This window comes from Scylla paramamosain, chromosome 45, assembly GCF_035594125.1.
Source record: "Scylla paramamosain isolate STU-SP2022 chromosome 45, ASM3559412v1, whole genome shotgun sequence".
NCBI lineage: Eukaryota > Metazoa > Arthropoda > Malacostraca > Decapoda > Portunidae > Scylla > Scylla paramamosain.
Genome location: NC_087195.1, coordinates 11,626,633 through 11,645,934, shown reverse-complemented (window position 1 = coordinate 11,645,934; position 19,302 = coordinate 11,626,633). Strand labels below are relative to the sequence as shown.

Sequence of the window (19,302 nt, the reverse complement as noted above, 5' to 3'; positions counted from 1 at the left end):
TATATATATATATATATATATATTATTTTTTATTTTTTTTTTCAGTGACAAGTTATTTGTTTTTAGCATTGTTTATCTGAGAATCGCAGCGTATGTTACCATAAATATGACATTGGTTATTTGCAAAGACTTTTTTTAACATGCCAGTATTACATAAGTACATTTCGCTGAGTCCTTACGGTTTTTCAACTCGATATTTTCCCAAATATTGCCTCCAAAATTACCTGAATTATTTGCAAAATCGTGTTATTTTTTTTCTTTTTTTTTTTTTATCATTATACATTACGACAAGCAAACACCCTTTGCACAGTCCTTACATATATTATCTGTAACTCGAAATTGCCCCAAATGTTACACAAAATCTAATCATTTACAAAACTTTTTATTTTACACCGCAGTAATTAATAAATACATTTTGCACAATTCTTACGATTCTGTAACTCGAAATTGTGCCAAATATTCCACCAATATAGACCTCATAAAATTTTACAGTGGTCAGCTCACTAATTGCTGCCTTCGTAGGTCAATGTGGAATCGTTTGAATGTCCACAGATAACAATTAAAATGCTGGAAATGAGACGAAATGACCTGCAGACCTGACAAGCGGCCATCAGGGTTGTCATTGCCTGGGCATCACCTCGCCGCCTTCAAATTTCACCAAACGCTAACAAGGTAAACAGTATATTTAACAGGATGCCAGCCTGATAATGACTGGCAGTGCTCCTTCACCTGTAACTTATCATATATTAATGTTTATGAAAGATCACGCTAGACTGGACGCTCTGAAGGCAATAGAGTTTTGATTTTCACCTCATTAAACCTTTTGGTGAATAGAAGTGCAAACTGTTTCCCGTTCATTATTTCTCCGATGCATTTATTTGACGAATTTGGGAACGATATCGCCATAGTTATCGGATTCAGGGGAATTCTGTGTGTGTGTGTGTGTGTGTGTGTGTGTGTGTGTGTGTTGCTCTGTTTCATTAGTGTGATGGCAGTACTGTCTTCTCTTCACCAGCAGCTTCGTGCGGACAATTCATAGGAAAAAGTAATACATTTTATTGGCACAGTAACAATTCCTCGGTGGCCTTCATGTTTCAGGTCCACGATGCAATAATGAAGGCTAATCAACCAATTAGTCCCACGCCACACTGCTGCCTCTCCATGCTTTACTTTTCTCTCCATATTTCCTTTCCTCTCCTTTCGTTCTTCTTCCTTCCTCTTTCGTTTCCTCTTCCTTTCGTTTCTCTTTCCTCTCCTTTCGTTTCTCCTTTATTTTTCATCTCGTTTATCCTTAATTTCCTTTCGTTTTTATTCAAATTTTTCCTTCATTTCCTTTTTCTTTTTTTTTTTCTTTTCACTTCACCATTTCCTTTCCTTTCATTTACTCTTTTTTCCCTCTTTTCCTCTTCTTTTCTTTTCTGTTTTTCCTCCATTTCTTTTCGGTTCTCCTTTTTTCTCTGGTTTTCCCTTCATTTCCTCTTTTCCTCCTCCCTTTCTTCTCTGGAATTTATCTCCTCGCTTTACTATTCCGATAAGTTGTTGTTTTTTCAGTTACTTTCCTGTTCCTTTTTTCCTTAAAGTTTCTCTCTCTCTCTCTCTCTCTCTCTCTCTCTCTCTCTCTCTCTCTCTCTCTCTCTCTCTCTCTCTCTCTCTCTCTCTCTCTTGGTTCGCTTCTTGGTCTTTTGGAGGCTCATGTTTCCGTGAGTCTCTTAAGGGATATGACACCTGTATTTGCTGCTGGTCCAATCTTGGGTCACATTCCCTTCGATGTGTCTGGCAAGGTGACGTCACGCGTGTGGGCAGCGTCTTTGATGGTGATCGAAAACAGGTGCATGGTGTGTTTGGCGTAGGTTGTTTTTCATGTACAATGTGTGAACACATTTTCTATTTAACGTGCTATTCATGGTTGTATAGAATCTTGTTTTTTTTTGGTGAATGGATGTCTGTTTTGTATCTACGGTGTTGGTGGTGTTGTTTGGTCATATTTGGTACTCTTCCCTTGTTGATCCTTAATTTGTTATATTCAGGATCTTTTTTTTTTTTTTTTTATCAGGCATTTACTATATTTTGAATAACTCACCAGTAAACTTGATTTGTGGGCGGAGGAGTTCGTTGTTATATCACTGACTACTCTGTGTGTAGGAAGAGACATATGAAAACTTTGTCTGTGCTCCTGAAGTCTAAAGAGACCTATAATTGAAAGCATATTAAGAGAATATTAAATCTGAGTTTCCATACTACCTTTCCAACTCATCTGTGTTAATTTTCTCTACAACATCAGTAACAGTTGTAGGTTAGTCACACCGTCCCTTGTCCCGCCACTACGTCTGTCTAGGCTGAGTGCGAGGCGAGCACCTTTAGGAATCCACCTGTTCAATCCGCCTCGTCGTTTACTTTGCTTCCCACAATCTTTCTCCTTCCCCCGCTGCGTCCTTGTTTAGGCTGGTTGGTACACCTGTCCGCCTCCGCCCAGGTGTCGGACGCCGTCTCACAGTTGTTGTTTGTCATGTAACTGTGACTGTAACTCTCCCTTAGTGACTCAGTCTTCGTATATTGATCATCATTTTGTTTTTTTAGGGTGTTTTGTTTTCTTTGTGTGTGTGTGTGTGTGTGTGTGTCGGAACTTTTGTCTTTCTCTTGTGTGTGTGTGTGTGTGTGTGTGTGTGTGTGTGTGTGTGTGTATGTTTCCCGAGGTTGTGTTGTTGTTTTTGTTTTTGTTTTTTTTTATGTAGGAAGGATACTGGCCAAGGGCAACAAAAATCTAATAAAAAAAAATGCCCATTGAAATGCCAGTCCCTAAAAGGGTCAAAGCAGTGGTCAAAAATTGGTGGATAAGTGTCTTGAAACCTCCCTCTTGAAGGAATTCAAGTCATAGGAAGGTGGAAATACAGAAGCAGGCAAGGAGTTCCAGAGTTTACCAGAGAAAGGGATGAATGATTGAGAATACTGGTTAACTCTTGCGTTAGAGAGGTGGACAGAATAGGAGTGAGAGAAAGAAGAAAGTCTTGTGCAGCGAGGCCGCGGAAGGAGGGGAGGCATGCAGTTAGCAAGATCAGAAGAGCAGTTAGCATGAAAATAGCGGTAGAAGACAGCTAGAGATGCAACATTGCGGCGGTGAGAGAGAGGCTGAAGACAGTCAGTTAGAGGAGAGGAGTTGATGAGACGAAAAGCTTTTGATTCCACCCTGTCTAGAACAGCAGTATGAGTGGAACCCCCAGACATGTGAAGCATACTCCATACATGGACGGATAAGGCCCTTGTACAGAGTTAGCAGCTGGGGGGTGAGAAAAACTGGCGGAGACGTCTCAGAACACCTAACTTCATAGAAGCTGTTTTAGCTAGAGATGAGATGTGAAGTTTCCAGTTCAGATTATAAGTAAAGGACAGACCGAGGATGTTCAGTGTAGAAGAGGGGGACAGTTGAGTGTCATTGAAGAAGAGGGGATAGTTGTCTGGAAGATTGTGTCGAGTTGATAGATGGAGGAATTGAGTTTTTGAGGCATTGAACAATACCAAGTTTGCTCTGCCCCAATCAGAAATTTTAGAAAGATCAGAAGTCAGGCGTTCTGTGGCTTCCCTGCGTGATATGTTTACCTCCTGAAGGGTTGGACGTCTATGAAAAGACGTGGAAAAGTGCAGGGTGGTATCATCAGCATAAGAGTGGATAGGACAAGAAGTTTGGTTTAGAAGATCATTAATGAATAATAAGAAGAGAGTGGGTGACAGGACAGAACCCTGAGGAACACCACTGTTAATAGATTTAGGAGAAGAACAGTGACCGTCTACCACAGCAGCAATAGAACGGTCAGAAAGGAAGCTTGAGATGAAGTTACAGAGAGAAGGATAGAAACCGTAGGAGGGTAGTTTGGAAATCAAAGCTTTGTGCCAGACTCTATCAAAAGCTTTTGATATGTCCAAGGCAACAGCAAAAGTTTCACCAAAGTCTCTAAAAGAGGATGACCAAGACTCAGTAAGGAAAGCCAGAAGATCACCAGTAGAGCGGCCTTGACGGAACCCATACTGGCGATCAGATAGAAGGTTGTGAAGTGATAGATGTTTAAGAATCTTCCTGTTGAGGATAGATTCAAAAACTTTAGATAAGCAGGAAATTAAAGCAATAGGACGGTAGTTTGAGGGATTAGAGCGGTCACCCTTTTTAGGAACAGGTTGAATGTAGGCAAACTTCCAGCAAGAAGGAAAGGTAGATGTTGACAGACAGAGCTGAAAGAGTTTGACTAGGCAAGGTGCAAGCACGGAGGCACAGTTTCGGAGAACAATAGGAGGGACCCCATCAGGTCCATAAGCCTTCCGAGGGTTTAGGCCAGCGAGGGCATGGAAAACATCATTACGAAGAATTTTAATACGAGGCATGAAGTAGTCAGAGGGTGGAGGAGAGGGAGGAACAAGCCCAGAATCGTCCAAGGTAGAGTTTTTAGCAAAGGTTTGAGCAAAGAGTTCAGCTTTAGAAATAGATGTGATAGCAGTGGTGCCATCTGGTTGAAGTAGAGGAGGGAAAGAAGAAGAAGCAAAGTTATTGGAGATATTTTTGGCTAGATGCCAGAAATCACGAGGGGAGTTAGATCTTGAAAGGTTTTGACATTTTCTGTTAATGAAGGAGTTTTTGGCTAGTTGGAGAACAGACTTGGCATGGTTCCGGGCAGAAATATAAAGTGCATGAGATTCTGGTGAAGGAAGGCTTAAGTACCTTTTGTGGGCCACCTCTCTATCATGTATAGCACGAGAACAAGCTGTGTTAAACCAAGGTTTAGAAGGTTTAGGACGAGAAAAAGAGTGAGGAATGTACGCCTCCATGCCAGACACTATCACCTCTGTTATGCGCTCAGCACACAAAGACGGGTCTCTGACACGGAAGCAGTAGTCATTCCAAGGAAAATCAGCAAAATACCGCCTCAGGTCCCCCCAACTAGCAGAGGCAAAACGCCAGAGGCACCTTCGCTTAGGGGGATCCTGAGGAGGGATTGGAGTGATAGGACAAGATAAAGATATGAGATTGTGATCGGAGGAGCCCAACGGAGAAGAAAGGGTGACAGCATAAGCAGAAGGATTAGAGGTCAGGAAAAGGTCAAGAATGTTGGGCGTATCTCCAAGACGGTCAGGAATACGAGTAGGGTGTTGCACCAATTGCTCTAGGTCATGGAGGATAGCAAAGTTGTAGGCTAGTTCACCAGGATGGTCAGTGAAGGGAGAGGAAAGCCAAAGCTGGTGGTGAACATTGAAGTCTCCAAGAATGGAGATCTCTGCAAAAGGGAAGAGGGTCAGAATGTGCTCCACTTTGGAAGTTAAGTAGTCAAAGAATTTCTTATAGTCAGAGGAGTTAGGAGAGAGGTATACAGCACAGATAAATTTAGTATGAGAATGACTCTGTAGTCGTAGCCAGATGGTGGAAAACTCGGAAGATTCAAGAGCATGGGCACGAGAGCAGGTTAAGTCATTGCGCACATAAACGCAGCATCCAGCTTTGGGTCGAAAATGAGGATAGAGAAAGTAGGAGGGAACAGAAAAGGGGCTACTGTCAGTTGCCTCAGACACCTGAGTTTCAGTGAGGAAAAGAAGATGAGGTTTAGAAGAGGAGAGGTGGTGTTCTACAGATTGAAAATTAGATCTTAGACCGCGAATGTTGCAGAAGTTAATGAAGAAAAAGTTGAGGGGGGTGTCAAGACACTTAGGGTCGTCGACGGAAAGGCAGTCCGACCTGGGGACATTTATGGTCCCCTCCCCAGATGGGGACTCCGAGGCTGGTGTAGGAGTCGCCATGATTTTAAAATTTTTTGAGTGAAGGGTGTGTGTGTTAAGTGCTTGTAGTTTTGTGTGGAGGAAGAGAGTTGTCTTTAGAGGGCAGGTTGTGACTACCCCCTTGTGTTGTGAGACACAAAGGGAAACGTTCAGTGAGGTCACAGCTGGGTTTAATGATAAGTTCACAGCACCCCCTGAACAGTGCTTTAGACCTCACTGGGAGTCTTGTATAGCTAATACAGACTTGCCCTTGAGTGCACACTCCGCCACATACGTCAGACGGATCGGAGCAATCGCTCACTGTTGCCTCACAATCTGGATCTGCAGTGTTTCCTGTTGTTTGCGGGCTGGCGAACCTTACGAGGAAGATGAAGTGCCCGCATCTCATACATATTATTGTATTGCTTCTTGCCTGCCTCTTCTTTACTGCTGACACTTGCAAGTCTTACACAGAGGCTCGCAGCCCTCAGTTCGTCTCGGCAGACAGCGTGAAGACCTGAGTAGGGGAGATTGGTGGCCACTTATGTTATTTCATGTCGCTGGAACTTCCTCTTTGGTAGATAACTCGCAGTGATAGGAATAAGTTGTGTAAGGAGTTCAGTAACCTATGGAATTAATACTCATTGAATCACAGGTGAAAGCAGTTGCCGTGAGTGAGGCAAGAAAGTCGTTCACCGTGTAATGGAAGTATTTATAGCACATTTCTTTCACAATACCTGCTGTTGCTTCCGTCACGTTGTTATGTCCTGTGCAAAAGAGAAGTCGCTGGTTTCACATGCTTTGGTTTGTGATAAGTATAATGTTATAGATGAATCGGTCATAAGCTGTTAGTTTCTTCAAGGTAGTACGTCTCCAGCAGAATAAATCTATGGTTTACACGGAATTGTTTGATTAGTGCTAATTATTGTGTTGCAGATGAACAGATCAGGCATTTTTCAAACTGCAACGTTAGTGATCATTAACAGGAATCACCGTTGTTACTGGTAAGAAATATTTCAATTACGTACATAACATTCTCCTTAAACAGTCGCCTTTCCCCACGCTCTTCGCCCCTCGTGACGAACTGTCCTTTTTTTCCTGCTTCACCACAACCGCCTTCTACCCCGCCCAGCGCTGCCGCTCCTACGAAGCAAGGGAGCAAATTTCGCTGGGCTCCTTCTGGCGCTTTTCTCTCTCAAATGGTCGCAGTTCGTTCGGTAGTCTTGCTCAGCGGCGATACCACTGGAACTTGTTGTACCGTAAAGACTCTTGCTGCTCTTTGTTCCTGTTCGTTCGGAGAGAGATGTCACTTTTTTTGTCATTAATTTTTTTCTCTCTTTTTTTTTTCTATTAATAATTAGTTTTAGGTATCCGTTTTCTGTTTGACTTTTCTTTTTAACTTTTTTTTTTTATTTAATTTGTCTTAATGGGGCAAAGTTTAAGTTTGCTCGTTTATTGTTTTTCCTTTATTTTTGTTGTTGTGTTATTTAAGTGGCATCGTGTATGCTTCATAAACACACATACACACACACACACACACACACACACACACACACGCACACACACACACACACACACACACACACACACACACATGATTGTGTAGACACCTACGTGACGTTTATAAAATGATAAATGAAATGAAATAAGAGAGAGAGAGAGAGAGAGAGAGAGAGAGAGAGAGGAGGAGGAGGGAGGAGGAGAGAGAGAGAGAGAGAGGAGAGAGAGAGAGAGGAGAGAGAGAGAGAGAGAGAGAGAGAGAGAGAGAGACAGGAGGAAAGGATGTGTGTTAGGAATGGGGTGTGGGAGGGAGAGACAGTGAGAGATTGCCGTGTCTGAGAGAGAAACAGGTAAATTAATCATCAGTAAATTAATCATCAGCACACCTGGGAATATATAGTAGAGGGTGAGGAGGAGGGAAGACACAGAAGAGAACAGGTAGGAAGGAAGGTCAACACACACACACACACACACACACACACACACACACACACACACACACACGAGAGAGAGAGAGAGAGAGAGAGAGGAGAGAGAGAGAGAGAGAGGAGAGAGAGAGAGAGAGAGAGAGAGAGAGAGAGAGAGAGTCTCTCCACCTGAATTCCTCTCCAGGCGTTTGTGAACTTGTGTAAAGCTTTAATATACGCTTCAATACATATATTCTCTCTCTCTCTCTCTCTCTCTCTCTCTCTCCTCTCTCTCTCTCTCTCTCTCTCTCTCTCTCTCTCTCTCTCTCTCTCTCTCTCTCTTTCCCTTCCACGCTCCCTTCCTTTTAGTGTCCCCTGTTTACGTCCCTATGAGTGTAATGAGCCTTTTTGGCCCGTATTGTTGTGGCGTGCTTTGATGGCCAGGGTGTGGGCGGCGTGGGTTCACTGCTGATTTCCGTTCGCCGTCTTGCTATCGTCGTCGTTGTTGTCGTTTTAGGTCCTCGGTTTTCGTCCTCGTCCTCGTCCTTCTCCTCTCCTTTATTAGCGATATTTTATATATATATATATATAATATATATATATATATATATATATATATATATATATATATATATATATATATATATATATTATATATATATATATACTCGTATATATATATATATATATATATATATATATATATATATATATATATATATATATATATATATATATATATATATATATATATATATATATATTTTTTTTTTTTTTTTATGTAAGAGGAGCACTGGCTTAGAGTATCAAAAAAAGGAAGAAAGGGAAAAGATCCACCGACAATGCCAGTCCCCAGAGAGAAAGCCAGAATGGTTATCCAAAACTGGAGGATAAGTGTCTTTAAATTTTTCCCTCGTAATGGCCACGTCTTTCCCTTTCCCTCTTGGTCGTTCATATCGCCCTCCACCCCATCCCTTCGCCTGCCCTTTGTTTACGCACGCAGGACTCACCGCCTCAGTCCCAGATGGAGAGAATCATATTTGTTATTCGTGTTCTGCTAATACGTCACTGAGTTGTGTCGGTATTGCTATTGGAGCGTTTGAAGGAAAAACGTGATTGGCTATTGACGTATTCAGAGACAAAATGTATTGCTATTGCAGTGTTTGCTGATGCCGCTTGATACTCATCACTCGTACACTGACAGAAGCAGGAAACAAATGCCATTCATGAAGAGCGAACACCGGAACGAGTCGTCAAATTTGGAAGTCAGCGGGGACACCAGCCAGACAACAGAGGACGGGACAATTTTTTAGGCAACTGTTACGAACACGCGGGAATAATCAATGCAGCTAGGCAGAGCATTACCCCTCAGCCTCGCTTTATGTGAGATTGTGAGTATGGAAGAATAGTCGGTTTGGCATTCGTGAGGAAAAAAAAAAAAAAGAAATGTCAGAGAAGTTAATATGCCCACTTTGAAATTGTGAAAATGTTAGTGTCTGAGAATTTCATTAATTCAGTTATGACATTTATGAAGAAATCCGAAGTCTGTTTGGAAGGGAATCCTAAAAAAAAGTTTCAGTATTGTTGATGCATTCACCTTCCAGGAAATCGAAATAACAACATTCAGATTTCAGCTTCACCTTCCAAAACAAACATGTAATTTCCCTGCACTAAGTCTCATCAGACCTCCAGTGGGCCACGCAGGTCAGCTTTAGCGAACCCAATATCTCTTCAGCGCAGTTGATATCGCCTTCGTAATGTCATATGAGAGGAGACTAGACACACAAAATTGGCTTTTTCTCCCTGTCAAAGTTCACCTGCCGACCCAACATGAATAAACACTTCTGGCATCTAGCCAAAAATATCTACAATAACTTTGCTTCTTCTTCTTTCCCTCCTTTATTTCAACCAGATGGCACCACTGCTATCACATCTATTTCTAAAGCTGAACTCTTCGTTCAAACCTTTGCTAAAAACTCTACCTTGGACGATTCTGGGCTTGTTCCTCCCTCTCCTCCACCCTCTGACTACTTCATGCCACGTATTAAAATTCTTCGCAATGATGTCTTCCATGCCCTCGCTGGCCTAGACCCTCGGAGGGCTTATGGACCTGATGGGGTCCCTCCTATTGTTCTCCGAAACTGTGCCTCTGTGCTTGCACCTTGCCTAGTCAAACTCTTTCAGCTCTGTCTGTCAACATCTACCTTTCCTTCTTGCTGGAGGTTTGCCTACATTCAACCTGTTCCTAAAAAGGGTGACCGTTCTAATTCCTCAAACTACCGTCCTATTGCTTTAATTTTCTGCCTATCTAAAGTTTTTGAATCTATCCTCAACAGGAAGATTCTTAAACATCTATCACTTCACAACCTTCTATCTAATCGCCAATATGGGTCCCATCAAGGCCGCTTTACTGGTGATCTTCTGGCTTTCCTTACTGAGTCTTGGTCATCCTCTTTTAGAGATTTTGGTAAAACTTTTGCTGTTGCCTTGGACATATCAAAAGCTTTTTATAGAGTCTGGCACAAAACTTTGATCTCCAAACTACCCTCCTACGGCTTCTTTCCTTCTCTCTGTAACTTCATCTCAAGTTTCCTTTCTGACCATTCAATTGGCTGCTGTGGTAGACGGTCACTGTTCTTCTCCTAAATCTCTTAACAGACGTCTCCGCCAGTTTTTCTCAACACCCCCAGCTGCTAACTCTGTACAAGGGCCTATCCGTCCATGTATGGAGTATGCATCACATGTCTGGGGGTTCCACTCATACTGCTCTTCTAGACAGGGTGGAATCAAAAGCTTTTCGTCTCATCAACTCCTCTCCTCTAACTGACTGTCTTCAGCCTCTCTCTCACCGCCGCAATGGTTGCATCTCTAGCTGTCCTCTACCGCTATTTTCATGCTGACTGCTCTTCTGATCTTGCTAACTGCGTGCCTCCGCTCCTCCCGCGGCCTCGCTGCACAAGACTTTTTCTTTCTCTCACCCCTATTCTGTCCACCTCTCTAACGCAAGAGTTAACCAGTATTCTCAATCATTCATCCCTTTCTCTGGTAAACTCTGGAACTCCTGCCAGCTTCTGTATTTCCACCTTCCTATAACTTGAATTCCTTCAAGAGGGAGGTTTCAAGACACTTATTCATCAATTTTTGACTACTGCCTTGACCCTTTTATGGGACTGCCATTTCAATGCGCATTATTTTTTTTAATTGGATTTTGTTGCCCTTGGCCAGTGTCCCTCCTACATAAAAAAAAAGAAAAAAACTTTTTGTTGCCATCGAAAACGGTACAAATCTTCTTTCGGTTCTGAAAAAAAAAAAAAAGTAATCGGAATGAAGGCAACACGTCCACTGGTTAGGTTAAGTTCCGGAAAGCCTTTTTGAAAACTCACATCATGAAGGAATGGAACAAGCTCCCGAACAGCGTCGCGCGATGAAACACAATGACCTTGTTAAAAAATCACGTCAGTGAGTGTTTTGGAAAGAATCGACGTTTAGTGTGGCAATAATTTCTCATATGAACGTTTCTCTTCGTCATCACATAAATTTTCTCTCTCTCTCTCTCTCTCTCTCTCTCTCTCTCTCTCTCTCTCTCTCTCTCTCTCTCTCTCTCTCTCTCTCTCTCTCTCCGCACCTTAAACTATTCAGCAATACCCGGCACCACGCCAGTCCCTGAACCCATTAATATTACTTTACATCCCACAAATTCCTCTGCCGAAATAGAGTTATACACCAAGCTGGAAAATAGATAAGACTCTGAAAGGGCATAGGCGATTGTAAGGCTCGGGTGGGTGTTTACTTATTCAGTGCGAGAAGGAAAGTACTGCCGCCATATTGTCTGGTTGAGTTCCGCACTGAGTAAGTTTATTCTATTTACTATAAAAACACAGTACTCCCTATATGCGAGGTTCTATTCCCTACTGGTTCGTTGAAATCTGGATTTCCTGTGGCTCTTGTGTGCGTCCAGTTCCATGTATTTCTGTTCGATGGGTGTTTGTCGAGGAAATGGGAGAGGAAGTCGTGTTTTATGAAGGACTGTAGGGTTTGTTCAATTTTGTTTTGTTAAAGTGCGCAAGGAAAACGATAATGAAGGTTTCTATGTAGAGGTGATTCTTTTTTTTTTTTCCTTCTTTACTTGATGTTTGTTTCACAGATTTAAGTTTTAGTACCAGATTTTTTTTTTTTATTTATTTACAGACTAGATACAGACTAAGAGACATAAAAACAGACTGGGTGAAGAGTGAGAGAGGAGTTAGGCAAGGTTGTATATTGCACACAACCCTTTTTAGCCTGTATACAGAGGAGCTAGCAGCCAGGATGAGAAGAATGAATGTAGGGGTAAGTGTGGGGAACGATAAAGTATGTGTGCTTCTTTATGCAGATGACGTAGTTGTTATGAGTGAATCGGCAGATGAGCTTCAAAGTCTGTTGGATGTTGTGGATGGCTATGGAAAATTCTTTGGAGTAAGTTTTGGCAGTGAGAAAAGCAAGCTAATGATTGTGAATAGGTCAGAGGATGAAAGTAATGTGGTATGGAGACTTGGAGAGAATGAGTTGAAACAGGTGCAACAATACAAGTACTTAGGGATGTGGATGAGTCCTAGTGGATGTGTAAAGGCAAAGAATGAAAAGATAAGTATGGTAAACCAGTGGGTAGGTCGATTGGGAAGCGCGGCAAGGATGAGAGCAAGTAAGTATAATGTGTTGAGAGAAGTGTGGAAGAGTGTGGCTGTGCCATGTATAATGTATGCTATGGATGTGATTGCATGGAATGAAAGTGAAATTGATAAGTTAGAAGTGGGCCAGAATAGAGTAGCAAGGATGGCACTGAGTGCACCGAGGTGCACAGCAGTTGAAGCCTTGAGAGGTGACATGGGATGGAGCACCTTTAGGGAAAGACTCACAAAAGCCACACTTAGGTACAAGATTAGGCTTGAGAGAATGGATGATGCAAGAATAGCAAGGAAGGTGTACCTGTGGAATGAAAGTGGAAGCAAATGGAGGAAGAGATGCATGAGAATGACAGACAGGAATGGATTGCAAGTTGTGTGGGCGATAAGAATGGCTGGTAGGAATCAAAATGAGCGTGAATGGGTGGTAACAAGAGGAGGTAGAGTGGGAGTCGAATGAGATGTGAGAAAATGGAAGAATTAGATAGACAAAGAAGTGAAATGTGTGGGACTGAATGAATGGAAGAATGAAATGGAAAGAAAGAAGACCCTGGAATGGTACAAGGAGAAAGAGGCCCCTAGGTATGAAAGGTGGTATGATGGAAGCCTGGGCGGTGATCTTCTCTTCCGAGCGAGGGCACAGTGTATGGATGTGAATGCAAGGAGTTACAGGTGGTCTGAGTCCCGCAGCAAAGTGTGCCAGATGTGTGACATGGGAGAGGATGAGACGGTGGAACATGTGGTGCTGGAGTGTGTGAAGTATGCCAGAGACAGGAATGAGATGATGCAAGTGATACTGACTGAGTTAGGGCATGATAGGAATGAAAGAGTGGAGAAGACAGGAAAGGAATGGATGGTGTTGTTGCTGGGACTGTGTAGAGAGGCGAATGAAAGGATGATTGAGGCGGTGAAAGAGTTTCTGGAGAGAATGTGGCGTGCCAGGTGTAGGAACAATTAGGATAGAGGATGCTGTTCGTTTCTCTTTTTTCTCCCCTTCTACAGGAGTTGCCGATCCAAAGGCCTGGCTCAGGAGTGATCCTGAGCCACCTGTACCATCAAGATCAAGATACACCTTCACGGGAGAAAAAATAAATTAGAAGAGCGAAAAAATAGAAAGAATATATATATATATATATATATATATATATATATATATATATATATATATATATATATATATATATATATATATATATATATATTGGTGAAAATGTCATTTTTTTAAAGGAGAGAATTCTTGGAAAAGAAACATCAAATAGAGAGCAATGTCATTTATCCACAATAGTCTTTCTATTTTTTCGCTCGTTTTCTAATTTATTTTTTCACCCGTGAAGGTGTATCTTGATCTTGATGGTACAGGTGGCTCAGGATCACTCCTGAGCCAGGCCTTTGGATCGGCAACTCCTGTAGAAGGGGGAAAGAAAAAGAGAAACGAACAGTATCCTCTATCCTAATTGTTCATACATCTGGCACGCCACATTCTCTCCAGAAACTCTTTCACCGCCTCAATCATCCTCTCTCTCTCTCTCTCTCTCTCTCTCTCTCTCTCTCTCTCTCTCTCTCTCTCTCTCTCTCTCTCTCTCTCTCTCTCTCTCTCTCTCTATATATATATATATATATATATATATATATATATATATATATATATATATATATATATATATATATATATATATATATATAGCAACAGAAAAGAAGAAAATTAAGAACATAAGAACATAAGAACATAAGAAATAAGGGAAGCTGCAAGAAGCGACCAGGCTTACACGTGGCAGTCCCTGTATGAAATATACCTACCTATTTCCATCTATTATCCCCATCCATAAACTTGTCTAATCTTCTCTTAAAGCTCTCTAATGTCCTAGCACTAACTACATGATTACTGAGTCCGTTCCACTCATCTACCACCCTATTTGAGAACCAATTTTTTCCTATCTCCTTCCTAAACCTAAATTTTTCAAGCTTAAACCCGTTATTTCTTGTTCCCTGGATGCTGATCCTAAGAATTTTGCTTACATCTCCCTTGTTATAACCCTTATACCACTTAAACACTTCTATCAGGTCCCCTCTTAACCTACGTCTCTCTAAAGAATTTAAATTTAACAGCTTCAACCTCGCCTCGTAAGGAATACTCCTCATCCCCTGTATCCTTTTAGTCATTCTCCTCTGTACTGATTCTAATAGACCTATATCTTTCCTGTAATGTAGGGACCAGAACTGCACAGCGTAGTCTAGATGAGGTCTGACCAGCGCCAAGTATAACTTTAATATTACTTCCGGCCTTCTACTTTTAACACTCCTAAAAATGAATCCTAGTACCCTATTTGCCTTGTTTCTGGCTTCTATGCATTGTTTCCCTAGACGGAGTTCAGAGCTAACTATAACTCTTAAATCTTTCTCGTACCCTGTACCTACCAGAGTTTGGTTGTTTAATGTGTACCTATTGTGTGGGTTTCCTCTACCTACGCTAAGCACTTTGCATTTATTAATATTTAATTGCATTTGCCATCTATCCGTCCATTCATTCATTCTATCTAAATCTGCCTGCAATGCGATGGCATCCGATTCTGACCTAATTAATCTACCTATCTTTGTATAATCAGCAAATTTACTAATATCACTACTAATTCCACTATCCAAGTCATTGATATATATTAGAAATAATAATGGCCCTAATACTGATCCCTGTGGCACCCCACTAATGACATGACCCCACTCGGATTTCGAGCCGTTTATTAGCACTCTCTGTCGCCTGTTACCAAGCCATGACCCTATCCACCCTAACACCTTCCCATCTATCCCGTGCGCCCTAACCTTTCTCAGGAGCCTTTGATGGGGCACCTTGTCGAATGCTTTACTAAAGTCCAGATATAAGATATCATAACTATCACCATTATCTACTGCCTCGTACACCTTACTGTAAAAACTTAACAAGTTTGTCAGGCAAGACTTCCCCTTCGTGAAGCCATGCTGTGACTGATTTATCAAGTTATGCACTGATTGTAATTGTCTAAATGTTCCCTAATGTTCCTCGCTATTATTTACTCCAATAATTTACCCACAACTTAAGTTAAGCTCACAGGTCTATAATTAGACGCTAAAGTCTTATCTCCTTTCTTAAAGATGGGTACTACATTAGCCTGCCTCCACATTACTGGTACCTCATCTGACTCAGGTGATTTCCTAAAGACAGAAACTAACGGCTCACTAATAATCTCTTTGCATTCCTTAAGTACTCTGGGATATATTTCATCAGGTCCTGGTGTCTTGAACTTTTTAGCTTATCTATCTCCTGTTCCACTATATCTCTAGTTATGGAAATATTTGTCAGCTTCTCATTCTCATCTGCTCTAAACACCTGTTCACTATTTGGCATATCCTGCATGTTTTCCTGGGTGAAGACAGTTAAAAAATACTTATTCATAATTTTGCTAATCTCCTCCCCAGAACTAACCAGCTCCCCACTTGCTGCCTTTAATGGACCTATAGTATCCTTATTCTTCGTCCTGTATACCTGATAAAATCCCTTGGGGTCCGTCTTCGCCTGGCTGGCTACCTTCAATTCATAATTGCCCTTAGCTTTCCTCGTTAACCTCCTGACTGTTCTAACTAATTCATTATATTGTGGCCTTAAAACTTCCTCACCTGCCCTTAATCTCTTATATATACTTCTCTTCCGCCCTATATAATGTTTTAACCTAGCACTAATCCATTTAGGGTCATTTTCTGTGGTCTTATTGCTCTATACGGGATGTTTGCTAACTGACCTGTATGCAGTTTATCTACGAAATATTTATACAGCTCATCTTCATTTTCTGCACCTAATTCCCTTATCTCGACCCCTTCCATCCTCTCCACTCCCTCATCTACTCACCTCGACCTCTCCTCTCCCATTTCAGCATGACCTGACCCTTCAGCATATTCATACCTATCTCCCTCTCTCTCTCCTCCGCCCCTTCCGGACACATCTTCCCTCCTCTTGTCCTACACCCTCACACCTCACCTCACCTCTCTCATCCTGCCTTATCTCTCTCAACTCCGGCCCCGACATGACCTCACCCTGCATCTGTTGCCAGTCAACTCCTTGGAGGTACCTTTTTAATTCCTTAAAATCTGCTCTCCTAAAGTCAGGTATTTTACTAGTGTTTTTGCTTCTAAAAGTTTCCTCCCATTTTAAATTGTACCTAATTTCTTAATGGTCACTGTTACCTAGCTGTCCTCCAACCTCTACCTGTGTGACTGCTTCCTCCCTGTTAGTAAGAATTAAATCTGGAATACTGTTCCCCCTTGTGTGTTCTACGACTACCTGTTTTAAAAATTCATCCTGATATACCTTAAGAAATTCCTCTGCTTCCTTGTTACCCACCATTAGGCTTCAGTCTATATTCCCAGTCTATATTCCTAGCACACATACCTGACTGTACCTGCCTGCTCTATTTATTTCCTGCCACAGAGAGGTGTTAATTTCCTTTGTACTGTTCGGTGGCCTGTACACTACTCCCACTACTACTGACTGTGATCCTTCCTTAATATCTACCCATATCGACTCTGTTTTGCTATCAGTTTTAATTCTACTGTTAATACAACACTGTAATGTGTCCCTAACGTATAACGCGACGCCTCCTCCTCTCCTGTTTTCCTTGTCTTTATAGAACAGTGTATAACCATCTATGATATTTTGATATTGTTTTCCCACATTCCATTAAGTGTACCTAGAATGTTAGTCACAGTTAGTTACCTGTGTGTAGAATGTTTGCTGCATTTGTCAAACCTACGAAGGAAGTTTGTGGTGTTTCAGTAAGTATGTGTACAGTGTTTTGTATGTGTTTCGTAAACCATAGAGTGTTGGGTGTATTTTTTGTAAGTCTTCGGGAAATGTCTGTTGCACTTCATATTGCTGTACGTACTGTTTATTTGTTGATGTAAATGAAAAAAAAAAGTCTGTTAGGAAAGTGTTAATGTGAGACAAAGGAAAGTCAAAGTAAGAAAGAACAATCAGACGTACACAAACGATGCATGTCCTCGACTTGTTGTGTTCTGAAGGAGAAAATATGATTATGATACAAAGTGGGCAATTTTGTTTTGTTAATTTTCTTTTTTATCATCTAATTGACTTTTTTTTTCACCGTCACAGGTAACGATCGCCACCACCACCACCACCACCACCACCACCACCTCCACCTCCACCACCACCACCACCACCACCACCACCACCACCACCACCACCATCAAGAGGTGAAGTCCAATGTAAGTAGCACTAAGTACTTTCAGTGTCTGGTGTTGTGTATTTCAGCCACGAGGTGACGCGGCAAGGTGGGCAGCCCTCATCACTGCTTACCTGCTTGGCCTGCATGCCACTTTGACACTTTGGTGAAGTTTGCTGTAGTCGCTGGAATTTTGAGATGCTGAATTCAGGGATTGAAAAATGGCGAAATGAGCATTCTGAGGAGCCCGGTGGAGGCACCACCACCTCCCCGCAGCACCTTGACGAGTGTGGTCACTGTGTTTCACCTCCACACGGCTGCCTTCGACTTATGGAAATGCCTTTATTTTGTACTTTTCATTTATTTTCCTTGCTCTGGTTTGACCCGCTTACCGACTTGCTCCACGCCGCACGGCACGCGCGAATGCTGCCTGCCATCTTGATTCACCTTTGTTCGGCGTGCATCGGAGTCGGCGATTATCCTGTGCTTGGTTTTTCTACTGTAAGGAGAAAAACCTTTCTGTAAGTATTTGTTTTTATTTAAACAAATACTTACAGAAAGGCTTAAAATTGCACGTTGAGTATGGAATTGTTTTAAAAGCCTATGATAGTATACATACTATACATACTTAACATAAAGATAATAATACTAATACAATAATACAGTAAAAACTTAAAGCGCCAGTGGGGACAGGTGCGTGCTACGCCAGCTGTGGGCTGCCAGCTTCACCTGGTGTGTGGACATGTCCTGCACTTGGGGCGTGGCCGCTGTGAACATGTTCCACAGCCGCGAAGTCCTGGCTGTGTAGGTGCGCTGGTGTTGGCTAGAGCGAGATCGAGGCACCTTCACTAGCTCGTCGCTACTGGCTGCAGCTCTGGTGCACCTCTGCACTGTGTGTGGCAGCAGCCTCAGGGGGTCAAGGTGAGGGACCCTCTGCACCTGAGTTTTGTGGCACACCACTAGTGCCGACACGTCCCGGCGGTGCTCCAGTGACGTTACTGGTGGTGGGTGATGTTGATCGTCGTCGGTGGCCACCAAGCGCAGGTCTCTCTCTCTCTCTCTCTCTCTCTCTCTCTCTCTCTCTCTCTCTCTCTCTCTCTCTCTCTCTCTCTCTCTCATAACTTTCAATAATGTTGTTTTTCAGGTAGCTATATTTATTTTCCCCTACTTCGATCATACGGTTAATTTTCCTATACTTTCCATAAGGTACATTTTCAAGTACCTATATTAATGTTCCCATACTTCGATCATACAGTTTATTTTCCCTTAGCTTCCAATAAGGCTCATTCTCGAGTAATTTGGTAATAAATATGCGAATAATAAAATATGCGAAGAAGAAATAAAGGAAAACCGGCCATGCAAAAAACGTGATTCTCTCTCTCTCGCTCTGTCTCTGCCAAGGCAGCAGGTGGTCACGAAAATACGTGCATTGCTCACATGATGGCCGCTGCACACGGCGGTGTTGTTATTTACTTGTCCTGATAGCTTAACCTAACCTAACCTAATCTAACCTAACCTAACCTAACCTAATCTAACCTAACCTAACCTAACCTAACCTAACCTAATCTAATCTAACCTAACCTAACCTAACCTAATCTAACCTAACCTAACGAATCTAACCTAACCTAACCTAATCTAACCTAACCTAACCTAACCTAACCTAACCTAACCTAACCTAACCTAATCTAACCTAACCTAATCTAACCTAACCTAACCTAACCTAACCTACCCTAACCTAAGCTAACCTAACCTAAGCTATTCTAACCTAACCTACCCCTTTCCCCCCCTCCCCCCTCC

General features: G+C 42.1%; 1 long non-coding RNA gene across 1 annotated transcript in view; it reads left to right on the top strand.

Annotated features, from left to right (window-relative positions):
• LOC135094371 (uncharacterized) overlaps positions 1 to 18,542 on the top strand; it is a 69,691-nt gene extending 51,149 nt beyond the window's left edge. The window contains exon 5 of the long non-coding RNA XR_010263771.1: positions 17,436 to 18,542. This is a non-coding gene — a long non-coding RNA (uncharacterized LOC135094371). The remainder of the gene's footprint in view (positions 1 to 17,435) is intronic.
• The last annotated feature ends 760 nt before the right edge of the window (positions 18,543 to 19,302 follow it).